The 27,450-nt window shown below is 40.5% G+C and overlaps 2 pseudogenes; both read left to right on the top strand.

The window, feature by feature from the left end:
• Positions 1 to 1,189: 1,189 nt before the first annotated feature.
• Positions 1,190 to 17,234, top strand: LOC139030890 (natural resistance-associated macrophage protein 2-like; annotated as a pseudogene).
• Positions 17,235 to 17,263: 29 nt separating this feature from the next.
• Positions 17,264 to 17,833, top strand: LOC110147013 (thiol S-methyltransferase TMT1A pseudogene; annotated as a pseudogene).
• The last annotated feature ends 9,617 nt before the right edge of the window (positions 17,834 to 27,450 follow it).

Raw genomic sequence — 27,450 nt, 5'->3', positions numbered from 1 at the left:
AGACCCTGATGCTGGGAAACATTGAAGACAGGAGGAGAAGGGGATGACAGAGGATAAGCTGACTGGATGGCACCACCAACTTGATGGACATGAGTTTGAACAAGCTTCAGGAGTTGGTGATGGACAGGGAAGCCTGGCATGCTGCAGTCCCTGGGGTCGCAAAGAGACAGACACAACTGAGACTGAACTGAATTGAACTGTGCATGCTAAGTTACTTCAATCATGTCTGACTCTTTGTGACTTCATGGTAGATAGCCCACCAGACTCCTCTGTCCATGGAATTCTCCAGACAAGAGTACTGGAGTGGGTTGCGATGCCCTTCTCCAGGGGATCTTCCCAGCCCAGGGATTGAACCCACGTCACTTTTGTCTCCTGCATTGGCAGGCAGGTTCTTTACCACAAGTGCCACATGAAAAGACTTTTGCTCATCCTAGTTGACAGTAATTGCAGCTTGGACTGTCTCTGTATTGCAGCAGTTAATGAACTATAGGGGATATAGTACATGTTTCCCGGTTTGTGCCCCAGTCCCAAAACTCCGTTGGGTTAACCTTACCATTAAATGCAGTGAAGTGAAACCCAACACCTTTCTATGTCCAGTTATTATAAACTGATTTCTGTGAATTGGCCTAACTAAGCTTTGAAAATGTGTCTATTCTATGAATAGATGATACAGCTTGGTCTAAGGCTTCCAAGAGAAATATTGAACCAGGAAAAAGAGTGTATGAGAAGTGTCTCTGAGTGAGTCTCAGCAGTTGCTAGTGGCAAGCATAAGTGATTTTTATGTACATGGTGAGCACAGAAGGATGGTTAGTGTGGGTAATCAAGTATTGACTGTTTTCTAAGGTGTATCTCCCAAGTGTTATTGTTATGCTAATATTAATAAGGCCCTTAGCAGCCATTTTATTTCTTTAGAATATTAATTACATTCTCTATACATCTATTTTGTACAACTTAAATACAATGTGAAAGGTTTGGATACCCTAGTCTAAATTATGTGACGTTGTGCTGGCTTGGTTTGTTTTTTTTTAGATGGTTCCATATTCCTCATGTCCTATGTAGTTGCTGATAAAGGGGTTTAAGGAATAAAGGATGCAGTGTTCTCTAGTACTATCTTATTCCCTTAGTCTCATGTTCTGTTCATATGTAGTGTGTTACAGAGAAACCCAGACAGACCCAAATCCTCAAAGGCATGTTCCTGCCATCCTATTCAGACTATCTTACCCCACAGATCATGCAGGCTGTGGCCATTGTGGGAGCTATTATCACACCACACAATATATACCTGTATTCTGCCTTAGTCAAGGTGAGCTAGACCTATCTTATCTCAGTAGCCTGTGTAATTTCACAGGAATTTTCCTCTAGTAGCAAGTGACACACACTTGGTTTACAACTATTAGAACCATGTAGGAGCAAGATGCATTTCCACAGTTGGACTCCACACAGTTGGACTCTGTTTTTATCACAAAGGTGACCAGAGATAAATGACCCCATAGAGAAGGGACCAAAGTCCTTCTTAAAGATCTGATGGGGCACCATGTCTCCTGTCTTTAAATCTCAGAAGCCTGAGTGGTCTCGTGGAGATCAGGAGGAAAGAGCCCAACTTGGTTTTACCAGTCAGTCCAACACAATCTTTTGCTGGAAGATTTCAGAGGCCTTTGTAATTAAGGTTATCTCCCTGTTAGGTGTGAAATAAGGTTGTTCTTGCAGGACTGTGGTTCTTTAAGCCACAGTAACTGAGGGCTCAGCAATCACTCAGTCATTTTTTTCTGTTTGGAGATGTGTGATGTCATCAGAGGGTCATGACTTCTTACCTACTCAGAGAACCAGGGTGTAAGCACAGTCTCACCTTTCATGTGGTCAGTTGTTTGCCCTCTAGGACTTTTAGCTGACTCCAATTTGTGAAATATCACAAGGAAACTTGTTCCAATTAGTCAAAAAATGACTTTTGCTATTATTTCTCTAGTCCAGACAGGTAGACTGAGCCAGTAAACAGGAAATTTGAGATGCCAATAAAGTACTTTTTCATTAACTCCTGCATTGCTCTGTTTCCTTTATCAACATCTGTGTCATCTCAGTGCTTGCTGCTAAGTCGCTTCAGTCGTGTCCGACTCTGTGCGACCCCATAGACGGCCGCCCACCAGGCTCCTCCGTCCCTGGAACTCTCCAGGCAAGAACACTGGAGTGGGTTGCCATTTCCTTCTCCAATGCATGAAGGTGAAAAGGGAAAGTGAAGTCGCTCAGTCGTGTCCGACTCTTCGCGACCCCATGAACTGCAGCCCACCAGGCTCCTCCATCCATGGGATTTTCCAGGCAAGAGTACTGGAGTGGGGTGCCATTGCCTGCTCCACTCAGTGCTTGACAAAGCATATTTTTTTGAAAACCAACGAGCAGATGGTAAGTAAGCCACGGTCCTGGGTAGTAGTGAATGTGAGGGTAAGGAGGAGACTGAATTGGGGCAGGAAAATGTGACTCAGGGGAAATAGATCTTAGTGCTGCCCATGAAAGCACTGCCCTGGTCACGCTTTACATTCTGGGACTGTGATGAGGCCCGGACCCATCCTTCGCACCTTTGGACCGGGAAGGAGCTTTCCTCAGACAAAGATTGCTTCCTGCTGTTGTTGGTAGCTTCACATCTGTTTGGCTCTTTTTCATTCCCTTCTCCTTCCTGTTTACCAACTACTGGCTGTTTGCCAGTCTTGCCATTTGGTGATGACAGGTTGGGAGAAGTCAACACACAGAAAACAGAATCTGTGGCTAGACAGCCTGTTTTGTCACTGTGAATTCTCTCTCCTCTTGACTCCTGATTGCCAGTCTAGTTTTGATCACTCCTTTGTTTCCCATCATAGGACCTCTGACTCTTGCCTCTGCTTTGACTAAGGGCTCCTTGTTCTGGGTGTCCTCTCATGGTAAGCCTTCTTAAGGGCCCTTATTTCCTGTCACCATTTATAATGACCCAGCACTGATGTATTACTCTGCACACTCTAACTCAGGAGAAGTTTCTGATGACCTGGGGGTGTAGAAAAACTATGGAGGAAGCGCTCGAGGACATTGCTGCCATCAGTCCCTGTTCATTGTCTCACCTGCAGCATCTCCGTCTCTTAGATGATCTGTCTGTGTGTGTCTGTAGGAGAGATCTTATCTGAGTTCTGACCTCAAAATTAAACTATGTTCCTAAACTGCTTTGGTTCAAGGTCACAGTCTGTAAAAACAGCGGCAGTCCCCATACATTGTCTCCGACGAAAAGTCAATATTGGCTGTGCACATCTACGAAGGGGTAAAGCTGTTCAGATGTCTTATCTTTGCTCCTGAATCAATATTCTTAGCGTGGTATCTGGTCTTTTCCATGGGTTCGCTTCAGAGCTCAGCATATTTTCTCTGGAGTGTCATATTTCCAGAGGTTCAGATGCTAGACAGGCCTTTTTCAATACATGGAAGAGAATAGAAGATCAGCTGAAAAGATGAATTAATTGTATCAGCAATTCCCAAAATAACGCTGAAAGTATATTACTCTACAGGATATTAATTGGGGGTGATTAAAGAAAGTGTTCTTTGTAAAGTGGTCTTTCTTTTATACTTGTTCTCCTCTCCGCCTCTCACCCTTGTGGCTGGAGACTTTATTTATTTATTTAGGCCACTCTGTGTGGCATGTGGGATCTAGTTCCCTGACCAGGGATCATCCCATGTCCCCTGCATTGAAAGCATGAAGTCTTAACCACTGAACTACCAGGAAAGTCCCAGGAAAGTTGCCTTTGTTGGGACCTCTGTCCCTTTTATGCCAGTTACACTGTGAACCTCCAAGAGTAGAATAAATAGTATGTAGCATCTCCAGAATTCATTTGCGCTTTATCTCCATTTCTATTACCATCTTCCAGAATACTGTGTTAAGGAATATAATTTGGGAAATGTGTTGTAGACTTTTTTTTTAATAGTTAACATGTGAGTTGAGGATAAAGGCTTTAGGAGCCTAAAGAGAAGGGAATAGGCTGAGGAGGAATGGGGGCCCATCCGGCAGAATTTAGGTTAGTCTAGCTTCTGGGTCAGTGCCAGCACAGTGCTTGGTAGAGGTGGGTGTATGGCCAGGAAGACAGAGAGGTGACACAGAGGAGTATTTTGGGGTGTTTTCTCAGGTGATCTTTCTCCCTTGCCTCTCCAGGGTGTTGTACTGGAGTGTTACTTCTGGCCTGCCGCTCTCTATCTGGGCCGTGGGGATCCTGGCTGCGGGGCAGAGCTCCACCATGACAGGGACCTACTCCGGCCAGTTTGTCATGGAGGTACGTGCTGCTGTGACTGGGATGAGAGGAAGAGGACTTTGGCTTTGTCCCTTCTTAATCCCGTGCCTTCCTGAACCTCCTCAGACCTTTTTCTGTTTCCTCTTTCAGACATTCATTCTGCTTCTGTGTTTTCTTCCAGGGATTCCTCAACCTAAAATGGTCACACTTTGCTGAATGAGTCTGACCCGCTCTATTGCCATCATCCCTGCTCTGCTTATTGCCGTCTTCCAAGACATGGAGCAACTAACAGAGATGAATGACTTCCTGAATGTTCTTCAGAGCTTACAAGTGAGGAGGGAGCTGGGGAAACTCATATCCCGTTGAGTCAAGCAGAACTCTATATTGCCCTTAGGTACTAGGCCTAATGCTGGGTGTGGGGAAAATTCAGAGGAATAAAGATTTGCAGTGTTAGTCTACGGTGAATGCATTGAAATCCCTGGCATCTGAAAGCTTTTCGAAATAGCTTATTCTTTTCTAAGCCTGTTGAATGGAAATTTTAGCTATAGTTACACATAGAACATAAAATTATAATCCAAGCAAACATTAAATATTGTATAGGACACTGTTGGGTTTTATGGAAATTAAGACAGGGCAGATACACATTTTGTAAGGACACCATGAGCAGAACTGACGCTAGGTTCATGCTACAGATTTCCACATAACCCTCCAGCATGTGATGACAGGAATAATTTCTCACACAGTAGATGAGGCAAGATCTACGGTTCCCCTTTGCTAACAGTGCTGCTCTCTGGGGTATTACAGGAGCTCTGGTCTTATTTTTTATATCTGATCTTACTTTTATATCTGACCTTATTTTTTTCTTTTGCAGCTTCCTTTTGCTCTCGTATCCAGCCTCACGTTTATGAGCTTGCGGCCGGTGATGAGCAAATTTGCCAATGGATTGTGAGTGTACTTCTGTTAGCTCCCAAAGATGTGTGGGGCAGTGGTGTCTGCATCAAACAAGCCAGTCAGAAAATGAGTCATAGGGGAATTATGTGCTTTAAGAGGTGACTGCTAGAGCTGCCCCCTCAATCTCTGACTGAGAAAATAGAGACAGCTGGGGACTTCCCTGGTGGTCCAGTGGTTGAGACTCTGCCTTCCTGTGCAGGGGGTGCCAGTTCTATCTCAGGTCAGGGAACTAAGGTCCCTCATGCCAAAGGTCAAATTAAAAATAAATAAACACAACATCATAAATCAACTACACGTCAATTTTAAAAATCAAAAGAAAATAGAGACTGTGAATGTAACAAAGGAAGACAAAAGCACATTTTTTATTTCTGGGGGAAGCTTTTCAGCTTTTAGTGCTTTAACTCTTCAACTTCAGCCACTGAAGGTTAAAGCATCTTAAATCCATATTAAATGATCTTGATGAGAAAGGCATAAGTTAATATCTTTTAAATACATCTCTAAAGAACGTAGGTATTTGAAATGACTTGTTGCATCTCTAGAAACTCATGACTTTGTGCAGTTTTAGGGCTTGTTGCATTTTTAGGGACTTATATGGGTTAATTGATAGTGGGTTTTTTTCCCCCTCTTTTTCCCTATCATTGTGTAATTTTGGCTCATTTAATCTAATCTGGGACACAAGAAGCACTTTTCAGTTTACTTTGAAATACTGCTTACTCCTATCTGGTGGCCCCAAAAGACACAGTGTCTTTTTGTCTGTGGACAGATGGGACTATTCCACCAATAATTGTGCTGAGTCTTTTCAGAGGCTGGAGGATCACAGGTGGTGTCATGATTCTTAACATCTGTTCCATCAACATGTACTTTGTCGTGGTTTATGTCCAGGATCTAGGGCATATGGTATTGTATGTGGAGGCTGCTGTGGTCAGCGTAGCTTATCTGAGCTTGGTGTTTCACTTGGTAAGTCCAGTTGGGAGGGGGTAGGGGCAGTTGAGGTGTGCTAACACTCAGAAGAGAAAGGACCCAAAAGAGCACATAGCTATCTGTCTTCAGGTTACTGACACAATTCCCATGAAATTGTTATATCAGTTGTGACTAAAGAATATTTTTAACCATAAATTTTCCCTTGATTCCTAAGTGCTTTCACTTTTCTACTTCTGTCACTCTGGTTTCCATTCCTAATAATTCCTAACCAGAGAATGTAGTATGTTTGAAGAATTCAAAAAAGATCAGCTGTGTAGAAAGTAGAGAGTGGTAAAATATGGAGTTGGAGAAGGGAGCTGTGTCGTGTGATTTCAAACTTTTGAAGGGCAGCACATGTGGGTTCACAGCCCTGCCCAGCTCTACTACTTAATAGCTGTTCAATGATAACAAGCTAAATAGTGATATTCTCTCATTGAATTATCCTAAAATTGTTTAAAAATGACGGTTATAAAACACAGCTCCATAGAAAAGGAATGCAGAATTATGTATATGTAGATAATAAAAAAAATTGTCAAGTCTAGAGTAAATTATGTAAAAATGATAATAGCAATTATCTTAGGATGCTGGGATTATGGATATATTCTATTTTCCAGATCTTCTATCGCATTCCTTATATCAGTGAAAAGCCACAATAGCAACAACACACCCACCTCCCTATTCTACACAGGTTTCTCTAAAAAAACATAGGGTTGAGGATTAGGGACAGCAGAATTTATACTGTATCTGCTACAAAAAGTGACAAGGCTGGAGGGTGGAAGCCCCCTGCTTATCTTTCCAACACTTACCTAGTTCCCAGGCCAGTATCAGCCACAGGGTAGGTACTTGATTGGGAAAACATTATAGTAAATATTGAAAAATTATGACTTAAATAGATATATCTCTTCTTTTTTCCTCCTCAGTGAACCATGGGCACACTAAGCTTATGACGAGCCTATAATATAGGGACTTACTCCAAGGGAACCCAAGTAACTGAGTATGGTCTTGACAGAAACTGTTTTAAAAATTCACTGTAAGGAGTTCCCTACTGGCATAGTGGATAGGATTTTGGGCTTTCACTTCAAAGTCCCAGGTTCAAACCCTGGTTACGGAACTGAGATCCTGCAAGCTAGCTGACAAAGCCAAAAAATTTAAAAAAAAAATTTTTTTTTAAGATTGCTGTAGAAGGTAAGGGGATCCTTGAGGCAAATTGGTTATGAAGGTACTGAGTTGTTCTCAGTCAACCTGAGGTTATAGACATTGCTGAAGACCCATTTTTAAGGCCCAGGACTGATTTTACACTGAATAACTACTGTTAAGTTCAGGAGACGAGTAGTTCTCAGTCAATCATTCCCCGTATTGCGGAATGGTGTAGGACAGAATAAAAAAAAGGTCTTCAGGGACCTTTCCCAGTCAGAGAAAAGAAGGAAACACAAACCAGTAGGAACAGAGTGAACTGAGTATCAAAATTAATACAACAAAGAGGTTTGCATCTGAGCAGTGCAGTGTGGGCAGTGAGGGGGCTAAAAGCGGTCTCCAGAGAAGTTGGTGAATGATGACTGTATTTTATCTTTCAGGGTTGGCAATGCTTCATTGCACTGGGCATGTCCTTCCTGGACTCCGGGCGCACACAGTAGCATCTCTAAAGTCCTGCCGACTGAAGGAGCCATTGGTGGCTATACCATGTAAACACTGTCTGCAGTCACCATCAGAGCCAGTGTGTTTCTGTGGGTGACCCTTTGAACATAGCCAGACGTATGTGCTGCTGCACAGACTGCATTTAGGACTCAACTGTTTGTTGGGAGCGACTTTGTTTCATCTGTTTGAATGATGGTATTACTTTTCTTCCTGAACTCCTAATCTGGGAGCTGGATTAAATAGGATCTTTGAAAACTTGACAAATTCCTTCTTGAAAGAGAAATACCATATGACATCCCTTATATGTGGAATCTTAAAACAAATGATAAAAATGAACTTAACACCAAAACAGAAAGAGACTCACAGACTTAGAAAACAAATGTGGTTGCCAGGGGAAGGGATAATTCCGGACTTTGGGAATGTCATGTAAATACTGCTATATTCAAAACACATAACAAGCAAGGACCTATTGTATAACACAAGGAACTCTACTCAGTATTATGAAGCAGCCTGGATGGGAAGGGGTTTGGGGGGAGAAAGGGAACATGTATATGTATGGTTGAGTCCCTTCACTGTTCCCCTGAAACTATCACAACATTGTTAATCAGCTATACCCTGATACAAAATAAAAAGTTTAGAGTTTGAAAAAATAAAGGTATACAGCAAAAAATAAACAAAAGGCTGCAAAATACTTTCCTTATTCATACTTTTAGAATTATTTCAATTATAAAACAATAAAATCTCAACTAGGGTGGTTTGACCCATATTAAATATAAAATTATGAGACAATCTACCTCTGTCAGGTTCATGATTCTTTTAACTTATTATCCTTTTAAATTTCTCAGTGGAGGTTAAGAGGTGTGCTGTGCTGTGCCTAGTTGCTCAGTCGTGCCCAACTCTTTGCGACCCCATGCACTGTAGCCCACCAGGCTCCTCCATCCGTGGGGATTCTGCAGGCAAGAATACTGAAGAGGGTTGCCATGCCCTCCTCCAGGGGATCTTCTCAACCCAGGGATGGAGATTAGAAATGGACAATAAAGAAAAAAAAGAAAAGAAACATTGAGAAATACACTCTTCCCAACAGCTCTCCAGATATATGACACTGGAGGAGAAGGAATTTGGGGGAAAGGGAAGGATGTGGCAAGGGAGTGGCAAAGATGCCAGGCCTTGGGCAGTTTAGGATCACAGCACTAAGTGAAATAAATTGCTATTGTTCAGTTGCTCACTCCTTTCCGACTCTTTGCAACCCCAAGGACTGCAGGACCCAGGGCTTCCCTGTCCTTCATTATCTCCCGGGATTGTTTTAAGCCAGCTTTTTCACTCTGCTCTTTCACCTTAATCCAGAAGCTCTTTAGCTCCTCCTCACTTTTTGCCATAAGGGTGGTGTAATCTGCATACCTGAGGTTGTGGGTATTTCTCCCAACAATCTCAATTTCAGCTTGTGATTTATTCAGCATGGCATTTCTCATGATGTACTCTACATGGAAGTTAAATAAGCAGAGTGACGATATATAGCCTTGAGGGTACTCCTTTCCCAATTTTGAACCAGTCTGTTGTTCCATGCCTAGTTCTAACTGTTGCTTCTTGATCTGCATACAGTTTTCTCAGGTGGTAGATAAGGTGGTCTGGTAGTCCCATCTCTCTAAAAATTTTCCAGTTTGTAGTGGTCTACACAGTCAAAAGCTTTAGTGTAGTCAATGAAGAGAAGTAGATGTTTTTCTATAATTCCCTTGCTTTTTCTATGATTCAATGGATGTTGGCAATTTGGTTCCTCTGCCTTTTCTAAATCCAGCTTGTACATCTGTAAGTTCTCCGTTCACGTACCACTGCAGCCTGGCTTGCAGGATTTTGAGCATTACCTTGCTAGCATGTGACATTGTGTGATTGAACATTGCCCTTCTTTGGGATTGGAATGAAAACTGACCTTTTCCAGTAGGGCCACTACTGAGTTTTCCAAATTTGCTGGCACATTGACTGCAGCACTTTGACAGTATCGTCTTTTAGGATTTGAAATAGTTCAGCTAAAAAAAAAAAGAAATAGTTCAGCTGGAATTCCATCACCTCCACTAGCTTTGTTCATAGTGATGCTTCCTAAGGCCCACTTGACTTCACACTCCAGGATGTCTGGCTCTAGGTGAGTGATCACACCATCATGGTTATCCCAGTCATTAACATCTTTTTGTATAGTTCTTCTGTGTATTCTTGCCACCTCTTAATATCCTCTTCTTTTGTTAGGTCCATACCGTTTCTGTCCTTCATTGTGCCCATTTTTGCATGAAATGTTCCCTTGGTATCATTTATCTCATATTTTTATATTTAATATGGATCAAAACCCCATAATTGAGATTAAGCAGAAATTAAGAAGAGGTGGCAAGAATACACAGGAAAACTATAAAAAAAGATCTTAAGTACCCAGATAACCGCAATGGTGTGGTCACTTACCTAGAGCCACACATCCTGAAGTCAACTGGGCATTACTACAAACAAAGCTAGTTGAGGTAATGGAATTTCAGCTCAACTATTTCAAATCATAAAAGATGATGCTGTTAAAGTGCTGCATTCAATATGCCAGCAAATTTGGAGAGGCCACAGGACTGGAAAACATCAGTTTTCAATCTAATCCCAAAGACTAGCAATGCCAAAGATTGTTCAAACCACCACACAACTGCACTCATTTCACATGCTAGCAAGGCGCTCAAAATCCTTCAAGCTAGGCCTCAGCAGTACGTGAACCAAGAATTTCCAGATGTACAAACTGGATTTAGAAAATGCAGAGGAAAAAAAAAAAAAGAAAATGCAGAGAAACCAGAGATCAAACTGCCAACATTAGTTGGATCATAGAAAAAGCAAAGGAATTCCAGGATTCTTTACCATCTGAGCCACCAGGGAATCAAGACTCATAAATTCCTCCTTCTACCCTTTGGAACCTGCTGAAATTTCAATAGTTAACTTTCAGCCTCCTTTCATTTCCTAGGACTTTTATAGACACTCTTAGTGATAGGTGAAACAAAAGAAAACAAAAATAACCCACACAAGATGACCTACTAGCAATAAGAACAAAGACAAGACTGAGAACCCTAATTTCCCAGTGTAAGTTTTTACTGGGAACTGATTCTTATGCTAAAAAATGTAAGTTACTCTGACCTTAAATTAAAAATGAAAGAGGAATTAGACAACAAATGTATTTTTATCATTGGTCAACTCTTTTATATTCCATTCTGATGGTATTGAAGTTTATAATCCATATTTGTTTTATTATGTCCATGATATTCCTGATGATACTTGTGTCTCCAGGGGTGAATAAACATTAATTGTTCAATACATACTTGTTAAGTTATCAAAACTAAATGGCATTGGATGGCTGAGACAACAAAGGTCTAGGTCTTCTAACTCCTTATATTGTGCACATTCAAATGCTCCATAACCAGAGAGACTCCCATGATAAAGATGACAATAATAATAAGGCAAAAGGCTTCCCTTTCTGCCTCAAACACTCCACTCTTCAAAGATGTCACTCCCTGTCTTCCTTATATAAACAGGATTCATAAAGACAAGGTCCTCCACTCAGATCCAGCCAGTATCCAACTTTCAACACTATGTAAGTACTAAATTGTCTTTATCCAAAGCTAAATAACTAAGCTTATACCGTGTGTGCGTGTGTACTCAAAGTCGCTCAGTCATGTCCAACTCTTTGCAACCCCATGGACTGTAGCCCACCAGGCTCCTCTATCCAGGGAATTTTTCAGGCAACAATACTGGAGTAGGTTGCCATTTCCTCCTCCTGGGCATATTCCCAACCCAGGGATTTAACCAGAGGCTCCTGCATTGGCAATTGGATTCTTTACCACAGAGCCACTTGGGAAAATAAATATTACCTTCAGCTATTCTAAGAACACTCCTCCTTGTGATATCTTTATCGATCCTAAAAGTATTCCTCCTTGTGATAATGCTGGAATGCACTAGATGTATCCCCTGTGACAATGAAGGACTTATTACCCCTGTTTTGAGTGGGAATGCTGTTGGCCTCAGGCATGAACTCTTACTACTTTCTCAGGCAGCCCACATCAAGTAACTGATCTAGGCGAGAAGGTGAAGATTCACCCCTCTTACCTCAACCCGGGACAGCTCTGATGGTCAGCTCAGCCTGTATTCTACATCACAGCTTAACTTCTCCTGTGCAGACTGCTTCCTTCCCCTTCTTTAGTGTTTTTCTCAAGATCACCTCCTAATAAGACTGCCTCCATCTCAAAGTTGGTTTCCCTTCTTACCCTTTCCTGCATCCAGTAATTAACATATCTGAAAAAGTGATCTGCACTCCCCTACCTAACACTCATTTTTCCATCCTTTTGTGACACCCCACCCCCCCGCCGCCTCCCGTAATGAGAAATTACAGTCTCATTAGCTAAATGAGATCATCGCCAACTAGAGTCAGTGCCGGGGTCCAGCCTCGGCAGGATCCAGGGGGTACCCTCAGGATGAACGGCGTCAGCGAGAGAGAGAGAAGACACGTGAGACCAGCCTTGATAGGGCCAAGTCTGCGAGGGAGAGAGAGAGAAAGAGAGAGAGAGAGAGAAGAGAATGACCAGACAGGGGTGTTTGCAGGGTCTGGCAGAGTCTGGCAATGCTTTATTTTTTACCGTGGCTTCTATACCCTAAATTAGTATATTTCTAAGGGGAAGATAGTTTAACATTACATCAGCTAGTTCTTCACGATACCAGGGTGTTTTGTGCATACTTCTTTGTTTATGAGGGTCTTGTACGTTATCTTCTGGCCTTCGGGCCTATTTACATTTTATGACCTAGGTGAATGCAAAGCTGTTTTCTGTAATCTATTCTTTAATGAACACAAAGGTCAGTCCTTTTGCAGAAGTTATCAGTTAAATTTATCTAAAAGGTTTACCACACAAAGACTCTGCAGCTCCAGTGAGGCAGCCCCTGTTTAGCATTCCTGGTTAAAATTAACAATTTTAAACTCTTTTTTTCTAAATCTTTAACTATAACCACTTTTAGAATAATAATTTTATGTTCTCTAATAAGGTTTCCTCTCCCCCGAAGGGCTCTGTGCCTATTAGGGCCTTTATGTGATCAGGTTCTTTATGCTGTTTTATGATTAGGGTATTATAAGCAATCATGCATATTAGTACCAAGGGCATAAACGCATTTGTCAAACAAACTAAAATACCAGCAAAAGAGTTTAAACTGAAACACTCCTTTCACCCTGGATAATCTCATAAAATACCACCACCTGGGACACTTATTGATTAAAGTTCTAAATTGATTCTTATTTGGAAAGAGATCGGGGAAGGCCTTCTGCCTGTGTCACAGAAATTAGGGAGTAGTCTATAGAAGCAGGCATCAGAAAGACAGAGATCATCTTTAAGGTGAGCGCCGGGGGCAGCTTTTCGGAATTCCTGAAAACTTGATCCGCCTTGCCCCTCAGGCTTTCTCCCCATGACCTTGTCATGGGTGGGATCTTGTGAGCTGGCTCCTGGCAAGTCAGAAAACCCACTAACTGTTTAACTTTCTCCATCTTTGAAATGTGATACCATTCCTCTTACAAAGATTTCTTTGGCTTCCATCACGCTGTGCTGTTTGAGTCATTCTGTTTTAATTGTTCTTTCACTCCTACCTTCAGTTGGCACTTTCTTCCTCCTACTCCTCACAGGTAGGCATTCCTTAGGTTCACTCCTTTGTCCTCTTCTAATTTTAAACAACCTGTCTGCAATTTCAGTGTAATAATACTGAGGACCCAATCAGCATTAGAGACATTCGTGGGACAGTGAGAGTAAAAACAGCCTCTTAAGGGTAAAACAGACCTGGATTCCAGGTCAAGCCAACTGAGAAACTGTGGGTAAATTATTAAATCTTTGTTTCATTTCTTTATCTGAACTGAGTATGATACCAGCCTCACAAGGATGCTCCCTATGTTTTTTGTTCCCCAAATGCACTGATGTTCTCTTTTACCTCCCTGTCTTTTCACATGCTGTGCCTATGCTGCGGCATTCTGGCTCTGCCCATCCTCCATCTAGCTAATTCCTACTTACCATCGATGTCTCACTTTGCTTTTAGAAAAAAATAATTTTATTTATTAATTTTAGACTGCGCTGGGTCTTCTTTGCTGCACAGCCTTTTCTCTAGTTGCAGAGTTCGGGGACTACTCTCAGTTGCAGTGTGCAGGCTTCTTATTGCGGTGGCTTCTCTTGTTGCAGAGCATGGACTCTAGTGCACACAGGCTTCAAGAGTTGCAGCTCTGGAGTTGCAGCTCCCCAGCTCTAGAGCACAGGCTCAATAGTTGTGGCTTATCGACTTAGTTACTCCATGGCATGTGGGGTCTATCCAGATCAGGGATCAAACCCATGTAACATATTTGCGTTGGCAGGTGGATTCTCATCCACTGGACCAACACATAAGTCCCTGATGTCTCACTTTAGATGTTCCTTCATCTAGGGGGGACTTCCTAGAGGAAGTCCAGAAGGCTGGACTCTGTGCTTCCAATGCAGGGGACCCAGGTTGGATGTCTGGTCAGGAACTGGTTCCCACATGCCACAACTCAAAATCCTGCATGCTGCAACTAAGACCTGGTGCAAATAAATAAATAAATAGATGTTCGTTCCTCCAAAAAGCCCTTTGTGACTCCAGTCTCTGAGTGACATGTCTAAGACACCTATACTCTATACTATATTTTTCCCTTTCCCATAGCATGATCCCATGGAATTCTAATACCAAAACCAGACAAAGACGCCACAAAAATTTCTGCACTTTTTAGCATACCATTAAAAAGACAAGCCATGGAATAGGAAAACATATTTGCAAATCACATATTTAATAACAACTTGCAAAGAATTCTCAACACTCAATAAGAAAATAACCCAATTTTAACATCTTCAGGGAATGCCCTGGCGGTCCAGTGGTTAGGGTGCCACACTTCCACTCCAGGGGGCGCAGGTTCAATCCTTGGCTGGGGAACTAAGATCCTACATGCCACACAGCATAGCCAAAAACAATAATAATAATAATAAATACAACACTCAAAAGATTGGGACAGATGCTGCAAATAAGATACATAGATGGCAAATAAGCCCATTAAAAGATGCTTAATATCATTAATCATCTGGGAGATGCAGATTAAAACTACAATGTGGGACCACTAGACATTTTTTAGGATGGCTAAAATTAAAAGGCTGACCACACCAAGTGTAGGTGAGGATGCAGAACAACTCAATCTTTCATTCACTGCTGGTGGTACAACCACTTTGGAAAACAGTTTGGCGTTTTCTTTAAAAGATAAACATGTACCTACCATGTGTCTTACACATTCTACTCATAGGAATTTATCCAGGAGAAAGCATATGTACATATGTAAGACGTGTACACTAATGTCCACAGTAGCTTAATTTTTAAAAAACATATTTGTTTTTTTGACTGCATTGGGTCTTAGCATGGTGTGCAGGATCTTTGTTGCAGCACACTGGACCTTTCCTTGCGGTTCGTGGACTCTCTAGTTGTGGTTTGTGGGTTCCAGCCTCAGTAGTTGTGGCACAGGGGCTTAGTTGCTCTGCAGCACATGGAATCTTAGTTCCCTGACTAAAGATCGAACCTGATTGCACCGAATCGCAAGGTGGATTCTTAACCACTGGACCACCAAGGAAGTCCCCATAGTAGTGTCATTTGCAACAGCCAAAAACTGTTAACAACCCAAATGTCCATCAACAGGTGAGTGGATAAACCAATTGTTATAGATCCATACAAAGGAATACTACTCAGCAGGAAAATCAATGGATGCATGCAACAATATGGATGACTCTCGATTATGCTAAATGAAAGAAGCCAGACCGAAAAAACAGACAGTAGACATTGTATGATTCCGTTAACATTAAATTATAGGAAATGCAAACTAATCTCTAGTGACAGAAAATAGATCAGTGGTGGCCCAGGAGCAGGGAGGACAGGAAAGAGGGATCACAAAGGGGCAAGAGGTATTTGGGGGAGGTGATAGGTATGTTCACTACCTGGACTGAAGCAATGATTTCATGGGTGTGTACATGCATGAAAACTTAACCAAACTAGACAGCTTAAATGTGTATAGTTTATTGTATGTCAGTTTTACCTCAAGAAAGCTGTTAAGATGGAATATATATTTATAAAATATGTGTAGGGTATAACAAATAATAATGGCTTACCTGGTGGCTCGGTCTGTAAAGAATCTGCCTGCAAAGCTGGAGACCCTGGTTCCATCCCAGGGTGGGGAAGATCCTCTGGAGAAGGAAATGGCAACCCACTGCAGTATTCTTGCTTGCTAAATCCCATGGACAGAGGAGCTTGGTGGGCTACAGTCCATGGGGTCACAAAAGTCAGACACAACTTAGCAACTAAACCATGGTAACAAATAATGAAACAACAGAACATTCTCTGTATCCATCACCTGGTTTAAAAAAGTAAATATTATTTTTGAAAATTTCTATGTTCCCTAATCACCCAAAAACTCAGGCTTTCTTATTTAAAGTAGAAAACATTTCTAAATACTGAAAACATTTTCTAAATACTCTAGGTTCCCAAAAGTGATCATGCTGGGGACTGTTTTTTATGTAAATAAGCTCAGTAATGTAGTACAGGGCATGTATGCGTGCTAAGTGACTTCAGTAGTGTCCCTCTTTTTGTGACCCTATGGACTGTAGCCTGCCAAGTTTCTCTGCCCATGGGGTTCTCCGGGCAAGAATACTGGAATGGGATCTACCCGACCCAGGGATCGAACCCTCATCTCTTGAGTCTATCTTGCATTAGTGGGCAAGTTTTTTACCACCAGCGCCACCTGGGGAGCCTCTGGACTGAAGCAGTTTGGCACAGTTTGAAAGTGAAACTTGCCCTTTAAAAGATGGGTGGCCCAAAACAGTGATTTTTAAATAATCCTATTGTGGAGTTATGAACATCTGAGTGCCTCTGCCGAGAATGCAAAAGGGAAAGGTCTTGCCAACTGTGACTAGACTGGCAAGTGCTTTCACTTACAACAAAAAAAAACTGAGGCAGAAGTGGGCGGGATGGAATGGAAGTGGGATGGGGCATATAGTAATAACTAGGTCTTGGCATGGGCTTGCTGGTGTGGGTTTTAGCCAGGCTCCACCCACAGATCATTTTCTTAGGAGAGGTCACTCACAGACAAGCTGTGATTACACACACTCTGCATTTAAACTGCAGCAGTAGTCTCTAAACAGGAATAGGGGGTTGTAATCGGCTTTCCTTCTAAGGAAAAGCTGGGAACCTTCTCATTTCACTTCACGAAAAAGTAAGCCATGAGGCACTTCTGCCAAACATCTATTAATTGGATGAAACAGGTCTCTTGCCCGAGATCTGACTTCAGCTGTGTATTTCCAGCATAGCCATTTCTTCTCTACTCTGCAGCTGCTTGGTGCTGGAGTGTGGCCAGAAAGGTACTTCCGCCAGTTAAAGGAGTCAGATCTCTAACGTTGATCTGTTTTCTTCTCTTCCGAGTGATGGCGCTCACCATTTTAATCCTCCAGCTGGCTGTCTGCATCCTGGCATTTTCCCATGTCCCTGCTGGACTTTCTGGGCTTGTGGAACTGGATAGGCAAACAGTGGTTCCCCTACTTCCTGGCGAGGTTCACTGTGATGTACAACAAACAGATGGCGAGCAAGAAGCGGGAGCTCTTCAGCAACCTGCAGGAGTTCACGGGCCCCTCTGGGAAGCTCTCCCTGCTGGAGCTGGGCTGTGGCACCGGGGCCAACTTCAAGTTCTACCCCTCTGGATGCCAGGTGACCTGTGTTTATCCCAACCCCAACTTTAAGAAGTTCTTGATCAAATGCATTGCCCAGGCCGACACCTGCAGTTTGAGCGCTTCATAGTGGCTGCTGGGGAGAACATGCACCAGGTGGCCACAGGCTCCATGGATGTGGTGGTCTGCACCCTGGTGCTCTGCTCCGTGAAGAACCAGGAGCAGATCCTCCAGGAAGTGCGCCGAGTGCTGAGGCCGGTGAATGTGGGCTGTGGAGGACTGCTTAGTAGCAACCACCATCACCAAGGGCAGCCCTCCCAATCTCAGTAGATCAAACAACCTAACATAAAAGTAAAGCTCCTGGAAAAGATACTGTTAAGTTTTCCAAAAAAGTGTTAGCATGCAGAAGAAGCTATAAAGGAAAAGACTGATAATACATATATAAATACATAAAAAATAAAATTTTATAACTCCTGCAGGGAAAAGGACTATAAACAAACTTAAAGTACAAAAATTTGTAAAAATATTTGCCAAGGATGATAGATAATGGGTTAACTTCCTTCATATTAAGACATTACAAATCAACAAGATCAACAGGATTCTTAAATCAATTGTTTTTAAAAAGAGAAAAAGAAGCGAATTACTCAAACAGAAATACAAATAAAGATAGCTAATATATGATTTAAATGTTTAGTCTTGCAATTAAAGAACAAATTAAAGCAAGATATTTTAAGGCATGAATATAACAAAACAGAAACATATTCACAGATACAAAGAACAAACCATTGGTTACTAGTTGGGAGAGGGTGGAGGGGCAAGACAGGAGTGTGGGGTTAAGAGATACAAACTACTATGTATAAAATAAATAAGCAAGAAGGATATACTCTACAACACAAGAAAATATAGGCCATTATTTTGTAATAACTTTAGAGTATAATCTATAAAAATGCTGAATCACTATGTGGTACACCTGAAACTAATATTATAAATCAACTATACTTGAATTAAAAAGAAAGTAAAGCAAGATGCTATTTTACCTACTATTCTGTCAGAGACTTTTAAGTTCAATATGGTGTTGGGATGGGTTTGGAGGACTGGATACCCCAGTTGGAGGAAGTGTCCTCTTTGGAGGGCTATTTAATATTATTAAATTTTCAAGTACACTTACTCCTTCATCCAACAGGAATTTATCCTATAGCTATTCTGCATAAATCTGCAAAAACTCATTCATATGTGAAAATATTCATCATAGTATTTGAAATACCGCAAATTGGAAATAACTTAAACATCCATCAGTTGGAGGCTGTTATGTAAACTGTCACACAGTATAAAGGATTTCTGTGCATCTATTAAAAAGAACAAGGAAGAGTTATCTATGGCATATGAAAAAAATCCTTGAGATATTGTTAATTTAAAAGGCAATGAAAACAGAATATTATGTAGAGTACAAGTCCATTTGTATGTGTAGGGAAGAATATACCTATATAAGTATTTATGTTAATGAGAATGATAATCAAGAAATTATAAACAGTGGTTACCTCTTGGGAGAAGGGGGCAACAGAGGATGACATTGTTGGATGGCATCACTGACTCAATGGACATGAGTTTGAGCAAACTCATGGAGATAGTGATGAACAGAGAACTGTGATGCAGTTCATGGGATCGCAAAGAGTAGGACATGACTTAGCAACTGAACAATAACAGCAAGCTCTTGGGAAGGGAATTGGATAAGGGGTAAGAATTACTTTTCATTTTACGTCTCTCTGTATACTTTGAAATTCTTTATACCCATATGTAATTTTCACATATTACCTTTATTGTTTGCTTAAAAGCTAGTCTTAAAGTTTTATTCTAAATATAAGTGAACATACATATAATATGAATACCTTAACATTTGAATTTACTACTCTAGGGGAAAAGGATGTTCTGCAATCCCCAGTGTTTTTTTCCAACAGAGAAATTCCTCAGGAAGAAAAGGACTTGAAGACAGTGTTTCTCGGGAATAATATACAGTCATCGCTAGTATGCCTGGGGTCCCTCCCTGCCCCCACCACAGATACCAAAATCAACACAAGCTCAAGTCCCTTATATAAAATGGTGTGGTGTCTGCATATAATTTATATGGACATACCCCCACGTACCTTAACTCATCTCTAGATTACATATAATACCTAACACAATGTAAATGCTACGTAAACAGTTTCTAGCATGTGGCAAATTCAAGTTTGGCCTTTATTGAACTTTTTGGATTTTTATCCCAGTATTTTCGATCTGTGGTTGGTTGAATCTGAGGATGTGAAACCTGTGGATATCAAGGGCCGACTATAATTTGGCTCAAGAGCAGACCATCATCAAAACTGTAACTGAAAAAGCTCTGATACTCAAATTCTTGTGTCCCAAGATTGGGCATTAACTGGCACAATTAGGAGATGGTTTGCTTACAGTGTTACTAATCTCACAACTTCTCTGCAAAGCAAATAATCATCTCGGGTTTAAGCACTGAGAATGCTCTTAGGGGATCATATTCTTCTTCAGCTCCTACAAAGCACCCACTCACTGCTTAATAGAACCAGGAACTTTCCTAAACTCCCACACAGTCCTTAATGCAGGTATTGTCTTCATGTTGGTCTGGGGAAATAGACCCAGAGAAATTAAGAAACTTGCTCCACGATACTCGGCCAGCAGATCTGACTTTAATGCACATATTCTTATCATTGCACCACAGTGCTTATCACTGGGGCTTTGTATCGCTCTGATTTCAACACTTTTCCTGAAAAACCACTTTTTCTCTTTTTTTGCAAAACAACTTTTGCTGGCTATTCTTCCTGTGATTGTTCCCTAAACACTGGAGTTCTTTTTTGGCTCTAATTTCGTTTATATACACCCGTGTAATCTCATGTTCCCTGAGTTTTCAATGATCATGCACACAGATGGTTTCCGAATCTAGTATCAAGCTCAGCTCTCTTCTAACCCAAATCTTCATGTCCAGCTTCCTACTAGACAGTCACCTGAATGGGTAACATGCATCTCTCTAGCCTAACCTGTGTAACCCAGAGTGCATCACCAACCTCCCCAGGTCTGGGTCTCCTCTTTCATTCTGTCCCCTTCTGTGGAGAAATTTTTTTCTATCAGGAAATCTCAAGTTTTCCATTCCTGAACACAGGTCTCATACTTGCCCACAGAATTTGGGGGAACTCCCTCTCTAAGGAACTCTGCCTGGGACAGCCAAGACTAAGGAAAGCTAGATGAAGCTAAGGAGAATGGGACAGTCACCATGGCTTTTAGAGGTACTCATTGGTCCTTTTCCCTCTTCTCCCCCCACCGAGGTAGATAAGTAGAAAACTTCTTTAGACTCCTTAATAATGTGTGGCCTCTACTGTATTCAGACTTGACCTATATTTATAAGACTGTCCCAGATGAAAGCTTCATGGCAAACAGATGGGAAAACAGTGGAATAGTGACAGACTTTATTTTCTTGGGCTCCAAACTCACTGCAAATGGTGACTACAGCCATGAAATTAAAAGATACTTGATCCTTGGAACAAAACCTATGACAAACCTAGACAGCATATTAAAAAGCAGAGATTCTACTTTGTTGAGAAAAGTCTGTATAGTCAAAGCTATGGTTTTTCCAGTAGTCATGTATGGATGTGAGGCTTGGACCATTAAGAAAGCTGAATGCTAAAGTATTGATGCTTTTGAACTGTGGTGCTGGAGAAGATTCTTGAGAGTCCCTTGGACTGCAAGATCAAACCAGTCAATCCTAAAGGAAATCAGTCCTGAATACTCTTTGGAAAGATTGATGCTGAAGCTGAAGCTCCAATACTTTGGCCACCTGATGCGAAGAACTGACCCCTTAGAAAAGACCCTGATCCTGGGAAAGACTGAAGGCAGAGGGGGACAGCAGAGGATGAGACAGTTGGATGGCATCACTGACTGGATGGACATGAGTTTGAGCAAGCTCTGGGAGTTGGTGATGGACAGGGAAGGCTGGTGTGCTGCCGTCCATGGGGCTGAAGAGTCAGACATGACTGAGCGACAGAACTGAATGAACTGAGGTGAAAGCAGCAGTTACTGCTGTATGACAGTTATTTACACACAGCATCCACAGACTGAATAAAATACCATGGACAAAATATCATTAACTGCTTGTAGACAGTCAATGGGAATTTGCTGTATGATGCAGGAGTTCAACCTGGTGCTTTGTGACAACCTAGAGGAGTGGGATGGGGTAGATGGGAGGGAAGTTCAAGAGGGAGGTGACCTATGGCTCATTCGTGTGAACAAATGGCAGAAACCAACACAATAATATAAAGCGATTATTCTTCAATTAAAAGTAAACAAAGGGTGAGGTAAATGGAGAGAGTAGCATGGATGCATATACAGTAACAAATATAAGTACACCACCAATGGTAATTTGCTGTTTGACCCAGGGAACTCAAAGTGGGGCTCTGTAATAACCTAGAGGGTTAGGAATGGGGGGGGTGTGAGAGGGAGATTCAAGAGGAAGGGGACATATACCTACAGTTAATTCATGTTGATGTATGACAGAAATCAAACCAACATAAAAAAAAATAAAAAAAGAAAAATACTACCATGAATTAGTAACACTTTTAGATGGTTCAATAATTTTTATTTCAACAAACCAAAAATTTGTGCTTTTAAAAAATTTTTTCCCTACTATTTTATTTTTTAAATTAATTTTGATTAAATATGGTTGCTGTACAATATTGTGTGAGTCTCTACCGTGCAGCGAAGTGAATCCCTTCAGGTCTTCCTTCCCGTTCTGGGCACCACAGTGCATTAAGGAGAGTTCCCTGTGCTGTACAGTATGTTTTTCATTTGTCAGGTGATTCAATTTTTTAAAATTAATCCTATCATTTACATTCTGTGACAATGGTACAAAATATAAAACATGGCTATTTAGCCTCAGGTAGTGCTTGGCATGGATTCAGACTCCCATAGGTTTGCAAAGCAGAGCCTAAGAACAATGTTCAGATGAATTTAAAGTTTAAAAAAATTGTAATTAAAAGGCAAACAACAAATGGGGGGAAAACATTTATCGCCTATGAAGTCTAATTATACTAAAAGCTCTTACTAATCAGTAAGAAAAAAAAATTGCCTATTAGAAAAATGATAACAGACATTAAGAAACAAATCAGAAAAGAAGAAATCCAAACAACCAATAACATTTAGTAAAAGATGTTAAGATTAAGATTAAAGATATGCATGTTATCAAAAATACCACATTACACACCAAAATGACAATGTGCATTTATTGAAAATGGACACTCACATCTATTGCTGGTATGAATGCAAACTGCTGCAACTTTTCCAAAGGGCAGTTTGACAACTGGGCTTCCCAGGTGGCTCAGTGGTAAAGAATCTGCCTGCCAACACAGGAGACGTAGGAGACACCAATTCAATCCCTGGGTCAGGAAGATCCCTTGGAGAGGAAATGGCAACCCACTCCAGTATTCTTGCCTGGAAAATCCCATAGACAGAGGAGCCTGGCGGACTATAGTCCATGGGTTGGATGTGACTGGGCAACTAAGCACACATGCAATTTGACAACCCATAGCAATTAAATATATATATAAAAGGCACCTTTAAAAAGGCACATTTTTGGTTCAGCAATTCCCCTTTTTAGCAAGTTATTTATTTGGAAATAATTTAGATGGTCACAAACACTTATGGGTAAGGATGTTCACTGTAACAGTATTTACAGTAGTGAAAAACTGGAAATAGTCTAAAGGAGAATAGTTAAATAGGAAATGGTAACTTTAATGGTGTGAAATACTGTGTAGAGATTTTTTCTTTTTTTGTGTAAAGATTTTTTAAACCATGTTTTAGAATAATACTCAAAATCATAAATAAAAATTATAAAACAGAATGTATATTCCAATCCTGGTATAGGGGAAAAATATGTTTTTATACGGGCTTCCCTTGTAGCTCAGTTGCTCTTAAAGAATCTGACTACAATGCAGGAGACCCAGGTTTGATTCCTGGTTTGGGAAGATCCCCTGGAGGAGGAAATGGCAACCCACTCCAGTATTCTTGCCTGGAGAATCCCATGGACAGAAGAGCCTGGCAGGCTATAGTAAGGTTGCAAGAGTTGGACACACCTGAGCAAGTGAGCAGGTAACAGGCAGGAAGGCCAGGGGTCTCCAAATGGAGGAAATAGGCTGCAAGTGTCAGACATTTTTTCTTTCTCTGAATCGGCAGGAGGAAACAAACTAGTTATATTTTTCCCCTTCTCTATACAAATTTAAAAAGAGGCGTTTCTTAAAATTCTTTGTTGCCATAACGACACCTGGTTCCACCTGATTTTAACTTTTCTCAAACCTTGAGCTAATCCATACATTTTTCTTACGGAAATGTTTGGCTATGTTAATATACCATGCATTTACCCTAGACTCTATCTTCAAGTCAGTTTCGCCTAAAGGCTCAGATTTAGGCTCAGAACTGACTTGACAAACCAGTATGTTATATACTCATACATTGTTCTCCTAATCTATGTTAATGAAACTATGTATTTTGTATGGAAATCTGCCTTTCTTCAAGATTCATGTCAATTGTTTTATGGCCTGGGATGACTCACCTGGGGCCAATGTTATCTCAAAATGCATGTCGTGGGTGAGGGGTCTGGTGCCATTCTCTGAGTTTTGAGACATTTCCATTCTTTAATTAGCAGACTGCTAGTAGCTATATAACAACCAGCTAAAGACTAGCAGGAGAGTACTCTTTCTGCCTCCTTCTGATGTCTATGTCAGAAGCTTTCTCTATCTCTTTTATACCTTAATAAAACTTTATTACACAAAAGCTCTGAGGGATCAAGCCTCGTCTCGGCCCGGATTGAATTCTTCTCTTCTGGAGGCCCAGAATCCCAGCTTCTTTTGTGGTTTAGCAACAACCTTTCACAAGTAAACCACCACCACCACATTTTCATTAAAAAGTAGACACACACAAAAAAAATAAATAAAATAAAATAAAAAGTACACACAAAATCTTAACAGTAGTTATCTTGAGGAGATGACTATTTTTCTTTGTAAACTTTTTCTCAATTTTCTAAAATAAACATATTGGTGGGACAGTATTACAAAGCCTCTGGAGTCAGACAACCTAAGTTAAAAACCTGGTTCTGACATTTATTTGTATGATGCTGGGCAAGTTGTTTATTTTCTATGTGACTCTGTTTCCTCATCTGTAAAAAGTAGGAACAATAATAATATTTACTAAATAAGTGTACTGTGAGGATTAAGTAGGTTAACATCTGATAGGTAGGCATTAAAGATAGGACCTTGAATACTTAAAATTGCTTTAAATTTTAGCTATTATTATCCATTACTCCATGAACAGAAAACATGGATTGGCAGCTCTGTATACAATCTGACAGAAGATGACACTATTAACCACAATGTTATGGTAGTAACTTTGGATTTCTCTATGTCTTCTCATGAAGTTGGCCTCTGGGGCCACTGAAATCTGACATTTAATCATCTTATCAATTTATTTTCCTCAAACTAAAATCCTTGGTGTTTTTTTTTTTTTTTTCCTTTTCTTTCTCAGGGACAAGCTTTTTATTTCATGGAGCATGTATTAGTAAAAGTAACTTGGAGCAAAAGTAATTGTGGTTTTCCATTTTTGAAATTTGCCATTAGGTACTGGAATACATTCTTAAATAAATGTGGTTATGTTATACATCATTTTAATGTGCATTTCTCACTTGAAGTTTTTTTGCGAATGATTTTTTTTCCCAAACTTTAAATTTTTTATTTTGTATTGTATTTGTATTTTGTATTGAGGTATAGCCAATAATAACGTTGTGGTAGTTTCAGGTGAACAGTGAAGGGACTCAGCCATACATATACATGTATCCATTCTCCTCCAGCCCCACTCCCATCCAGACTGGCATATAACATTAAGTAGAGTTCCATGTGCTATACAATATGTCCTAGTTGGTTATCCATTTTGAAAATAGAAGTTTGTACATGACCTTTCCAAACTCACTAACTACCCCTTCCCCCCAACAACCATAAGCTCATTTTCTAAGTCTGTGAGTCTGTTTTGTAAGGAAATTCATGTGTATAATTTTAGATTCCACTGTATAAGGGATGTCATACAGTATTTCTCCTTCAGTGTCTGACTTACTTCATATGTCAATATGACACCCTCTAGGTCCATCCATGTTGCTATAAATGGCATTATTTCATTTTTCTTAATGGCTGAGTAATATTCCATTGTATATATGTACCATGTCTTCTTTATCCATACCTCTCTCAATGGACATTTAGGTTGCTTTTATGCCTTGGCTATTGTAAACAGTGCTGCAGTGAACACAGGGTGCATGTGACCTTTCAGATGTTTTCCTCCAGATATACGCCCAGGAGTGGGATTGTAGGGTCATATGGTAGCTCTACTTTTAGTTTTTTAAGGAATCTCCATACAGTTCTCCATTGTGGCTGTACCAATTTACATTACCACCAACAGTGTAAGGGGCTTTCCCAGTAGCTCAGAAGTAAAGAATCCACCTGCAATGCAGGAGATGCAGGTTTGATCCCTGGGTCAGGAAGATACCCCGGAGTAGGGCATGGCAGCCCACTCCAGTATTCTTGACTGGAGAATCCCATGGAGAGAAAAGCCTGGTGGGCTACTGTCCATAGGTCATAAAGAGTCAGACACGACTGAAGCAACTGAGCACACAACAGTGTAAGAGGGTTCCCTTCTCTCCACACCGTCTCCAGCATTTGTTGTTAATGGTTTTTCTGAAGATATCCATTCTGACCAGTGTGAAATGATATCTCATTGTAGTTTTGATTTGCATTTCTCTAATAACTAGCTATGCTGAACATCTTTTCATATGTCTGTTGGCCATCTGTATGGCCTCTTTGGAGAAATGTCTATTCAGGTCTTCTGCTCATTTTTGCACTGGGCTATTTTGAAGCTGTTAAGCATCATAAGCTGTTTACAAATTTTGGAGATTAATCCCTTATCAGTCACATCATTTGCAAATATTTTCTCTCAACCTGTGGGTTGTCTTGTTATATTGTTTCCTTTGCTGTGCAAAAGCTTTTGAGTTTAAGTCGGTTCCAGTTGTTTATTTTTGTTTTTATTTCTATTATTCTGGGAGATGGGTCAAAAAAGATGCTGTGATTTATTTCAGAGAGTGCTCTGCCTATGTTTTCCTCTAGGAGTTTTATAGTGTCTGGTCTCACATTTAGGTCTTTATTCCATTTTGAGCTTATTTTTGTGTATAAAGTTAAAGAATACCATGATCAAATGGGATTCATCTCAGGGATGCAAGGACATTTCAACATTCACAAATCAATCAGTGCAATAGACCACATCAACAAACTGAAGAATAAAAACCATATGATCATCTCAATTAAATGCAGAAAAAGTTTTTAACAAAATTCAGAACCCATTTATGATAAAAACTTTCCAGAAAGTGGACATAGAAGGTATAAACCTCAACATAATAAAGGCCACATAAAACAAACCTACAGGTAGCACCAAATTCAATGGTGAAAAGCCGAAACCATTCCCTCTAAAATGAGCAATAAAGACAAGGATGTCCACTCCCGTCACTTCTATTCAACAAAGTTTTGGAAGTCCTAGGTACAGCAATCAGAGAAGAAAAAGAAGTAAAGGAAATCCAAACTGGAAAAGAAGTTAAACTATCACTGCTTGCAGATGACATGATACTATATATACAAGATCCAAAAGATAATACCAGAAAACTACTAGAACTCATCAATGAATTTTGTAAAGTTGCAGGTTAAAAAATTAATACACACACAAAAAAAAATTAATACACAGAAATCTGTTGCATTTATATACACTAACAATGAAAGATCAGAAAGAGAAATTCAAGAAGCAATTCCATCTACCAACATATCAAAAAGAACAAAATACTGAGGAATAAATCTATCTAAGGACACAAAAGA

The sequence above is a fragment of the Odocoileus virginianus genome, chromosome 24 (genome assembly GCF_023699985.2).
Source record: "Odocoileus virginianus isolate 20LAN1187 ecotype Illinois chromosome 24, Ovbor_1.2, whole genome shotgun sequence".
In the NCBI taxonomy this organism is placed as follows: Eukaryota; Metazoa; Chordata; class Mammalia; order Artiodactyla; family Cervidae; genus Odocoileus; species Odocoileus virginianus.
The sequence above is the reverse complement of the archived record's forward strand: the minus strand, read 5'-3'. Positions and strand labels throughout refer to the sequence as shown.